Below are 11,067 nucleotides of genomic sequence, written 5' to 3'. Positions count from 1 at the left end.
CTGGTGGCCCCTTCTGCCCCTCCCTTCCCTAGCTCTTGTCCCAGCGCCCAGTGTAAAATATCGCATGACTAATGAGTGGAGCAGGTTGGAATCCTGGGGAAGATGTCCTTGGAAGACGAATGCATTTTCAGCAGAATAATTAACTTAATTAACAAATTCACATGCATATTCATCAGCCTATTAATGTCTGCTCCACGCTGCTTGATGAGCAATGCAATAATAACCGTTTCATTTGCATATTTGTGTTCACACTCACACCCTTCTCCAAATAATTAAAAAAAGACACAGAGTGTAGGAAACTCAAAAGACATGCAAGTCACTTGGTCTCATGCTGTTTCTTAAAGGTTCTTTCCACCTGCAGCACATACACACAATTGCACACGCATATCTATCTCTGGAGTGTGTTTCCATCTTTGCTGCTGAGCTGCTGCATGCCACTTTTGACTCTAAACAAGATTGTGTGTGGCACCCTCTGTGCCTGCACCTCAAGCCTCTAAAAATCACTGCATCTCCTAGCTGCTTCCTCTTTCACTGCTGTGTCTCCCCTTCCTGTTTGCATCTCTTTCTCCTCCTTTTATTTATTCATCCCTATCAGACTTGTCTTTAATTAATTTATTTATGCTTTTGAAGTTTGGCTCATCTGCCTGTCAATGTATGTATGTTTTGCTGGTGAATTTGTTTGTGTGCATGATTATGCTGGTTTGAAATTAAAGGAGCACCTAGTAGATATCAAAAATAAACAAATAACTGTGAAATGTTCATGTTCTTTTACTTCCTTTATTTACATTTATGTTTTAAGGGCTCGTCATGTCTGTGTGTATGTTTTCTTTACACTAGATTTGTATTTGAGAAGCAGGAATGATCCCTCTGTTTCTCATTGCCTGTGATAAAATGTGTGTGTGTCTGAAGTGTGGATTTCCTGGGAGGCTGTAAGCATCTCAGGCTTTCATCACTGTGTGTGTGTATTTGTATTCATCTCTTTGAATTCCACTGTGTCATTTATAACCATAATATGTGTTTGTGAGTTCCTCTCCAATATTTCACATGGCAGCAATGTGAAAGAGAAACTTGTGTGATGCATTTAAACTGAACGTGGGGTGAACGTGTGGTTGTCTTTCATTGCCCGTTTGCGCGAGGCTACACCAGTGCATTTATGAAACCAAGGCACTCTGTGTGGTGTGTGTGTGTGTGTGCGTGTGCGCTGCCAGCTTGTGTTCAGACAGCAGCAGTTTGCAGAGCGAGAATTAAAAGTAGGGAGAGATGCCAAGTGAGTCCCTGGAGACAGATACAGGGGACAGAGAGAGAAGAAAGAGGAAATAAAAAGGATTATACACACACACACACACACACACACACACACACACACACATACACACACACACACACACACACACACACACGCACACACACTAAAAACCCAGCCTAGCAGTAGCCTGTTACAAAGCAAAATACACACAGGAGTGATTTTTCAGTTTGGTTTGATGTGATAAAATGAGTGACCATTTTCTATTTGTTACATCATCGATTATCCCAACTCTTCATCACAATACCTCAATGCATTTCTAAACATAGCCTTTATCCAACTCTAATGTTAAGCCTACATGATGTTCAGCAGAACAAAATGGCTGCATTCTCCAGTTCTAAAACTCGGCCCTTCTCAAAAATAGATGTAAAAAAATATATGAACACATACAGAGACGACACTTTTCTCTGACTCTCCGTCCACTTTCTCCCTCTTGCAATCTCTGTCTCTCTCTCTCTCTTCTAGCATGGTGAGGTGACACCCTGTGTGCTGTGTGACACTGAGCTGTCACCTCCCACTCCCTGCATCACACCTCTGCCCCCTGCTGGGCCAACCCTGTCACAGCACCCAGCCACCCAGCCGGCCTCTCCTCCTCCGCTGGGATGAAAACTGGCAAAGCTGAAATCCCTTTACATTCTCTCACTCATTCACTCAAACTTAACTTCTATATGCGATTATGTTATTCAACTTGTTTCCAAAATAGCCTGCTAAAATGAAAACTATAATGTACTATAATGTAGGTTTTAAAGCCCAAAAGAAGGATGTTAAGAAATTTAGAATTACAAGTTTCAGAGTTCTGTCCACCAGACTTGGAATAAATGTGACAAGATCGACATGGTTATAATTCTGACTTGTTTATTCTGTGGTTTAACATAAGATTGACAACTTTGCCTCATACTTTTTGGCTTCTTCTTCAGGGAGTTTACATCCATTAGCATAAAAAGCAAAGGGCAATTCAGAAATGCAAGAAATTAAAACCAGTTTCAGATTTTCTTTGCTTTTTTAACAAGGGAATTATTTTGTTGTTAAAGCCTGTAAGAATTATTGATTAAATAAAAACAAAAAATGTAGACAAATGCAAAATTATGATACTCTCTATAGATTTCCAAATTGAAGCCTTAGCTTGACGCTCTCGTGTCACTCAGTCCACATCCACAAATCCACAGGACCACTCGATGAAATTGACATGTTTACTTAGACACACGTATAATGTGTACATAACAGTCTTCAACATGCAGAAATTTCAACAGAACATCATTGGCACGAAACACTCAAAAACAAAAAAAAAAGAGAGAGACGTAAAGAGAGAGAGAGAGAGAGAGAGAGAGAGAGAGAGGTCAAAAAAACTGTATGGCTCCACTGTCCTCTAATTTCCCCAAAAAACCCTGTTTTCGTAACCTGTCACCTGACTTCCCCTCCCTCTATTCTATCAGAATAAAAGTACTTATATATTCAAAAATAACAATCATAGTTTCTTTCAGATATAAAGCATTTTGAAATCAACCAAACACAATTCCCATCCAAAAAATTCAACAAACTTGCCGAATATGGCAAATATTTCTTCCACTTATTTTAAGACTTTATCTATTAACTTAAATTGCTGTAATCAACCAAACATAAACTGCATTTAGGCTTCTACACTCTCAAACGAACATACAGTATTTGATTATAAGGAGTTAAATTCAAAAAGGTTAAGAACAAGGCCATTACTTTATTTCACAAGTCAAGTCAAGGTATTTTGACCACTTCCAGCTGCCATATAGCAAAGCAGTTAACTCTTTAGGCTGAGGTAATGTTTTGCAGACTGAAGAGCATAAAAATCCAGTTCCACATCAGAATACCAGCATGTCTGTGTAATATGTTGAGGTGACACCAGAGGAGGACACCATGCCGCTCTAGTCACACTCTCTAGTTGCTTGTTTTATGTACCTGTACGTGCTTTCATACCTGCATATCTCTTAGCTTTCTAAGCCATTTGGTGTGTGTGTCCAGCCAGGCAGGCCAGTGGCGAGTGGGGACGGAGCGATTGAGATATAGAGCATTAGTTGGTGTCAGGAGTAAATTAGAGGCCAGATCTGTTTTCTAATCAGAGCACAAGCACCGTGTTAGAGGAATTAGGGCGACAGCTGCTGGGAGCTTTTTATTCCTCTCTTTCTCAGCCAGAGACAGGCAGACCCCAGCTCAGGGACCACCTCTTTACCACAGCCACCTGTCAACACCGATGTGTGCGTGTGTGTGTGTGTGTGTGTGTGTGTGCAAATCCATGTTTCCCTCCCCCATTTGACACGCACACTAACATACATGTGAGCACACATGGAAGCTGGAACACATGCTTGCACACAGACACACAAACACCGTCTGGTATACTGACCTCCCTCCATCTCTGAAATTAATGACAGTGCAGGTTCTGTATGCATGCAAGCATTCATTGTGTGTTTATGTTTTCCAGCAAGTGTGAAAGGCCCTTATGAGATATTAAATTTAGATAAGGTAGAGAGTCGTGGGCAGGCTTGCATATATGTCTGTTTACTACGAATCCTAGTGAAGGCCATAATGCCACATCACTCCACCAGCTTTGTAAGCAAGGAGATGGTTTTAGACTTTGACAAACGTATTACTCATACACAAAACAAATGAAAACAATCCTTATATGTTGGTTACACTTAGAGGAGACACCAGAAGATAAGTAAAAAGCAAAGTAAAAGAGAATAATTTAGAGAGGATCAAATAAAATTAGCTCAGAGATGTCTCAGTTATCAATGTTTCAGTTCATGATAAGTTTTAAAAAAAGCCCTGAGAAAATTCACTTAGAATTTGTTTTCAGTATTTGATCATGTAACTAATTTTTAAAAGTTAAATGAGTGACTGACAATTTTTACAGTGATTGATGATGAAAGGGATGAATAAACGAATGTCGTGAGCTGCTTGCACTTATTTTACCCAGCAAAGATCTCTTGTGGGCCGGATTGTAGGAGGGTGAGAGGTGTGGGAGGTGGCATCGAGATTCACACCGTGTCACAGACTTGCTTCGGAAATGTCACCTCTTTTTTCAGATCAGCTGAATCTGTAGAGTGTTCTCAGGTCTCAGGTAATGTGGGGAACAGACAATAGCTGTTTAAATCATCCTGGCAAATACAATTCATTCCCATATTTAAATACTTATTTATTGTAGGTCACCAAACTCATCTGTATGAGTAGTCAGTATGAAATTTTAGAGTCCACACTCAATATTGTAACTTCAAACTTCAAAGCCCCCAAAATACTCAGTTTGTTGCTGTCATGGATTTATCTAATTATTTTCTCTCTACAATCCTTTATCTAATATGCAATGTTTTATGTAAATCAGCAAAGGTTTGAGGTACTGTAGCACTTCAACTTGCCTATGTGAATTTTATATTTTTGTTGTATCTATTGGAATGTCCCTTCCTAATTGAAGCCTCCGATATCTGGCAGGTTGGGGGGGACAGTACAGATAAGAATAAATTTGACAGTTTAACACTAAACATAACCTGAAAGTCTTCACCTATTAATAACAATGTCATTGTAATTGTCTGTCATCTTAGGTGTCACACTCTCCGCGCCACTACAAACTACTTTGTGTGAATAGTAAGTTAAATTATCCAGTTGTACAGCAAGAAATCTGGAGAAGGAATCGGGGTTCATAATGCACATCTCTCTTTCTAACTTCAATTTAGGCGACAGTCTTGCAGCTTTGGAGGCTAATTTGCTATTGGCTGAATTCTAACAGGGAAACACATGCACGTCCTCACCCACACACACACACACACACACAAATACAGGCCTCCTCTCACTCTTGCACATCCCACACATGTGCGCCGCCACACAGTGTCATAAATAGACAGACAGTGCCAATCTGAAGTCTGGATGGAAGCCAGCTCTGCAGCAGCTCAGTAGTTAAATTATTAACACCAACTGGGAGAGAGACAAAGAGAGGAGCTGATCAGGCAGCTCAACGAAGAGGAGATCTGGAGAGGAGAAAAGACTAAGTGAATCGAGACAAGCTAAACATCAGAGGGGCTAAGGAGGTTAGCAATTTAGGTGGCGAAGGTGTGTAATGATGGAGAGACAGAAGAGAGAAACTCCAAAAGCCATGCAAAATACAAAAATATCTTCTTAATAAAACAGAGTGGGAGATTTTGGGATCAATAAAGAAAACAAAGGTGGTTTGTTGTGTGTGTGTTTGTGTGAAGAAGGTAGATAGGTGGATGTTGAGGTTTTTCATAGATGACATTGGAATACTAATAGCGCATGTGAGTGTTGGTGTGTGTATGTAACAGAGTGAGGGGAGGGGAAGAGAGATGGAGAGAGATCTGGGGATGTTGGTTCTGATCCAGAGAGTTAATGTTGCGCTCATTGATGGATAGAGTGCCAGCCATGAAGCTCCATACCCACACAAGATGGATGAAGCACTGCTCTCTCTCCCTCTCTCTCTCCAATGTTCCAACTATAGTTTGATGTCTCTCATCTTATTTCTCTCCCTTTTTCAAAGCTAAATGGTGATCAGAGAGCTTTGCCACAAAGACCCCGTCAGATCCCAGCAACGTGTGCACGTATCCATACAGAGGTTTTAGGATTTGCTGTGATGTCAGTTTGGCTGCCTGTGGCAAGGTGCTTTTTTGTGTTTAATAATATAGAAAAGTACTGTGTGTGCCAGACGGAACATGTTGAATTTTTACTTACCTGTGTGTCAATGGCACGGTGTGTGAAATAAATGTAAATGAAATGAACATAAAAAATTGTATTCTGTGTATGTACTTACAGTTTAATTACGAAGCCAAGTAGTTTTACTTGTGAGTGTATGACAAAGGGAGTTAATTTGTGAGGACGTACTTTGGTGTTTTTGAATTTTCTGTATTTCTGCATAAAATTGATCTAAAAAGGAGACGCTTTGGATAAAAGCTAAATGACTAAATGTAAATGTAAATGTAAATGTATAAAGTAATCAGGTGTTTAGAGTGCAATATATGAAGGAAACCCAAATAAAGAAATTTATATTACACTGGTTTATTTACGTATTGTGGAAAACGATGCAATCTTTATTTGTGTGTAGCAAAAGTACATAAAAATTTGATTACAAATCTAATTAAAGTGGAAATTACAATCAGGAGTTTCAGTCAAAGGGATGACAATCAGTTTTGAGTCTTTGCCTTATTTAAAAAAGGGAAGTCTAGCTCTTCACTATCAAAGTCAGACCTAGAAAATGCAGGTTTATAGAAGATTTTTGAAGATTCGGGAAGAAGAGTTGTTGATGTTCAACAGGCTGAACACATTACAAAAGAAAATCTAAAGAAAGTCCACTAGTTGACTGTCTGGCAGAATTCAGAACATTCAACACTATTGTCACCCAGGAATATTTGACCAGCAAAGATCACAAAGAGACACAATGTGTAATTGTTCAGGAGGTTACAAGACGCCCCAGGATCTAGGTCATTTAAGGACTCAATCGTAGTGGCAGATTTCAGTGTCCATGAGTCCACCATCAGGAGAACACTGAACAACAATAATGTGCATGGCAGAGCCACTCCTCTCCTGAAAGAACAGTTTGCTTAACGCCATGTGAACCCAGAAGGCTGTTGGAACAATGCTCTGTGGACCAATGAGACCAAAGAAGACAATTTTTACTTGAATGAGAAGCGTTACACAAATAAACTCTGCATTCCTACAAAAGGCCCTCATTTTATAATAAGGTACCGGCAACCTCTACTTTAGGGTAATGTTGCACATGGGCCACACTAGTTACTGATGTGGTGTGGGTTCACAAAAATATTTTTGACAAAAACCTAAATTAAATGATGTAACTTTTCTTGTCTCCATTGTTAAATTGAGTTCACTTTGTCTAGTTTCAAGAATTGCCTCAAAGTCTAGGAATCTATAAAAATGTAGGTTATACTTGTGCAGAAATAGAAAAGGGTTAAAAAAATTGTATTTGCCACTTCCATTCAAAGCCCTAAAATTCTGAACTAAAACTAAACTAAACACACTCACTATAACTCCTGAAATCAAGTTTAGGAAAAAACCTAAACTGAAATAGTAATACCATGCTTTTTAGTGTGTGCATGTGTGTTGATTGTGTTTACACAAGAAACTAAAAGCTTGACTACTTTTTCTGTAAGACCCCCACCGCCTCCTACATGCTCACATACAAACACAAACACACCAACACACACACACACACACACAAACACACACACACATAAGAGCACACACTTTCCCCAGCTTCCTCGTTTCTGGCGGGGGCATCGGGGGGTGAAGTGATCTGTGCGAAAGCCTCCTGTTCTATGCGCCGCGCGGCTGAGGCAGAGGGGGATTGTGGGTAGCTGCTGTCTGCAGGGGTGGGGGTGAGAGGGTGGGGGAGTTAGTGAGGAGGGGAGGGTTGGATGGGTTGTCGGGGCGGGCCGCAGCAGATGGCGTGCCACACTGTGAGGGCCGTCGGCTGGCATCCAGAGGAGGAGGAGGAGGAGGGAGGGGTGGGAGCATGGGAAGGAGGGCTGGTGGGGTAGAGTTGGAGGAGGGGGGTACAGGGATTGGAGGGGCACTGCTCCCAAAGTGCCAGCAGGCATCAGGAGAGAGAGAGTGAGAGAGACAGAGGTGAGGGGCTTTGGTGGGAGACAAGCTGGTAGACAGGCAGACTGGAGGAAACCTACAGACTCTGAGATTAGAGCTTAAGCAGGGTTTGGGAGTAGGATTTTGCTGCTAATTGCATCCACTGAAGAAGAACCAAAACGACAGATTTGTCTTTGAACCCTAATTCACTAGTGACTTTTGACCTTTTCCACGTGCATACAGTGTCGCTGGGTGCACGCTGCCGAGGGATTTGCACACTGGGCCAAGCAGAGGTCCTCCATTGACATATTGTTGTCTGAGGATTGCCACCAATGTAGCATGAGGTTGGCATGTGGAGGGCATCGGGTTGGCATATGTACTGTGAGGAGTTGACACAGGGTCTGCTCTGATGTGACATAAGTTTGGCAGGCATGGCATCAAGGTGGCGTAAGACTGGCACCGGGTTAGTGAGGGGTGCTGGATGGAGTGTCTGTCAAAGACAGGAAAAGGTGGAAGAGAGTTTTAGGCTGTTAGGTAAATAAACTTAATGAACTTGTTTGAAATAGAGGGCACTCTAGCACTCTTGCAATGAAATATTTACTTTAGAATAATGCTCTAAAACAAGACGCATTTTTGTTGCAGCTGGTTGAGGTAGGGTTCATTTGATATAATTTACTTACTTTTGTTTGGTCATTTAATCTATAGCAATGCCTAATATTTAAAATTTAAAGTTATTTTAATCTTTATAGTAATGAGTAAGAGTGAAGGAAATGTACTAAAGTACAATCTTTCTCCCTAAATTGTATTGGAATAGTAATTTAACGTGCCATAAACTGGAAATGCTAAAGCAAATTATGATAACCCTGAATTTGTACACTACTTAAGAGAACAGACCTTTAACCACTGGGAAACATGAAGTTCATTTGTTTGCTCTTTGAAACAGTTGTTGCTCTCTCTCGGGAGCTTGCACACAAGACTTAAATATTTTATTTAAAAAATCTTTGTCATTCCACATTCATACATTCACATGGGATGCTAATGCTAACCCACATCTCTCACCGACTTCTTCAAATCTGCATTTGAAGACAGTGCTAAATGCACTCAGGCATACCCAACCTTGCTAGGACAACTTCCTGAGCCATTCAGGTTGACCTAGTTGGTTCATATGTTGGCCTCCTTCGATCCCAGTCCACGTTCTTTCCACAGTGTTTGATGAGTGAAACAATTCACTGTTGTTACATCCTCTGACAGGGGAACTTGCAACACCCATTATGGATCTGATCAAAGGCATTAAACTTGAGATGTAATGTGGGTCACAGTCCTGGGCGCAGAAGAGATGTTGCAGCTTTTGGAGGTGAATGGGTCTCTCTTTGTATTCATTGTGAGCGCCTCACATTACCTGCAACTATTGTTGAAAATGAGTCTCTGTCTCCTTCTAATTAAGGTGCAGGTAACAACCAGCACCTTCATCAGAGCATGCACATATGCAGACAGACACAAACATTCAACACATACACACATTCACACAAATGTGCATGCACACATACGCACAGACATTACAACCCGCTGCTGCTACCACAGAGAAGGGTTGAACAGATGTTGAGGAATTTAAGATGCAAAAGGGAACTGGGACTCCCCCCACATCCACACTCCCACCCTGTGCCCCACCTCTCTGTACCCCCTCCACACACACATGCACTCACACAACCAGTTTTACACTCGAACACACAAAAAAATCTACATATATTTGCTCAAAACTTGAAGATGCATCTTCCTTGTGTCTACACCTTGAGGTATGATCCGTTTGGATGGTCATACACACGTATATGAATGTGCATGGACAAAAGCAGACAAAAACACAGTTGCGTACATGTGCATTGTGGCCCACATCCCCCTCCAGGCTGGCCCTCATCATAAGGGGCACCATGTGGCACTCTATTCCCTCTGGCATGAGGCACCGACCGTGCCAGCTCTGCATTGTCCTCTGCCCGCTGGAGAGCACGCGCCTTAATCGTGGCCCCTCTCTTCTCTTCCTCTGTCTTTATTCCTGTGTCTCTTTCAATTCCTTTTCTCTTGTTTACCGTACATGAACTGAGATGGATGTGGTTTGCTGGTTTTTGGTCTCTAAAGTGCATAGAAACTTAAGATGAATGTGTGTGTGTTTGTGATGGAACACTGTTGGGAAATCTAGTTCCCGCACCTCACTGTGTGCTTTTGTGTTCCGCCAACTTTCCAGCGTTCTGACAAATGAAGAAGTAAATATTGTTGTAAAGCAATAGCGTGGATTGCCTTTCAAACAAAACAAAAATTTAACTAGAACCAGTAGCAGCAACCTTTCTAAAAATCTAAATATATATCTAATCTAAAAAAAATTTAAATTATGTGCCCCACCAATTCATTGGTTCTGGGAGATTGGGAGATTTTTAATTTCCTCTGTGACTGATTTTTCTGTAGGTTGTCAGCGAAGTAAACAAAAAGAGATCTGTCATATATAAGTATAAAAAAAATTTACTTTTGTATGTTTCTTGCATTTTTTCATAAAGCATAAATAGAAATATTCATATCAGATAATACAAAGCCCCAGAATGTAAGGGTAGTTCATGACACTGGTCATGTTTGGAAAAGGTATCTGTTTTATACATGGTACTGTGCACAGGTGAGCTTCCTCAGACATTGCTGGGTTTGGTGTCAGTGTCACCAATCATTACCAACAATGTATCTTGATCACTGCTGCCGCAGATGTGATCACATTTACAGCCTTATTCTTTCCTATTTGCCTGGATCACCTCAATTTAACCTGATTAGATTTGTATCAATTAAACCGATCATCCTAAGGTGCTGCATGACCAAACTTTGGGAAATGTCATTTCATATGTTACTATGATAAATTATTGTTATCTCTCTACTCTTGTACTTTTCTGACATGCTCAAAAATAGAAGCAGCAATATGTGGCTGATGTAAAGACACTGTGTAGCATAGAACAAAAACATAAACTCAGAAAACATTATGTGATCAAACATAATGTAGAGAGCCATGAATATCAGTTTGGGTTGACATGTTCTCAAAAGTTTGGTTGTGTATTAACTATTATCAGTCTGTATAAATTAACAAAAAAATCACAAGTGCATTGGATAAAAGCCATGTAAGTAATGATTTGATTTCTATCTTTTCCTCAGTTTCCTCTGAGAGAAGCAGCTCT

This window comes from Channa argus, chromosome 15 (genome assembly GCF_033026475.1).
Source record: "Channa argus isolate prfri chromosome 15, Channa argus male v1.0, whole genome shotgun sequence".
NCBI lineage: Eukaryota > Metazoa > Chordata > Actinopteri > Anabantiformes > Channidae > Channa > Channa argus.
Note: the sequence above shows the minus strand (reverse complement) of the source record.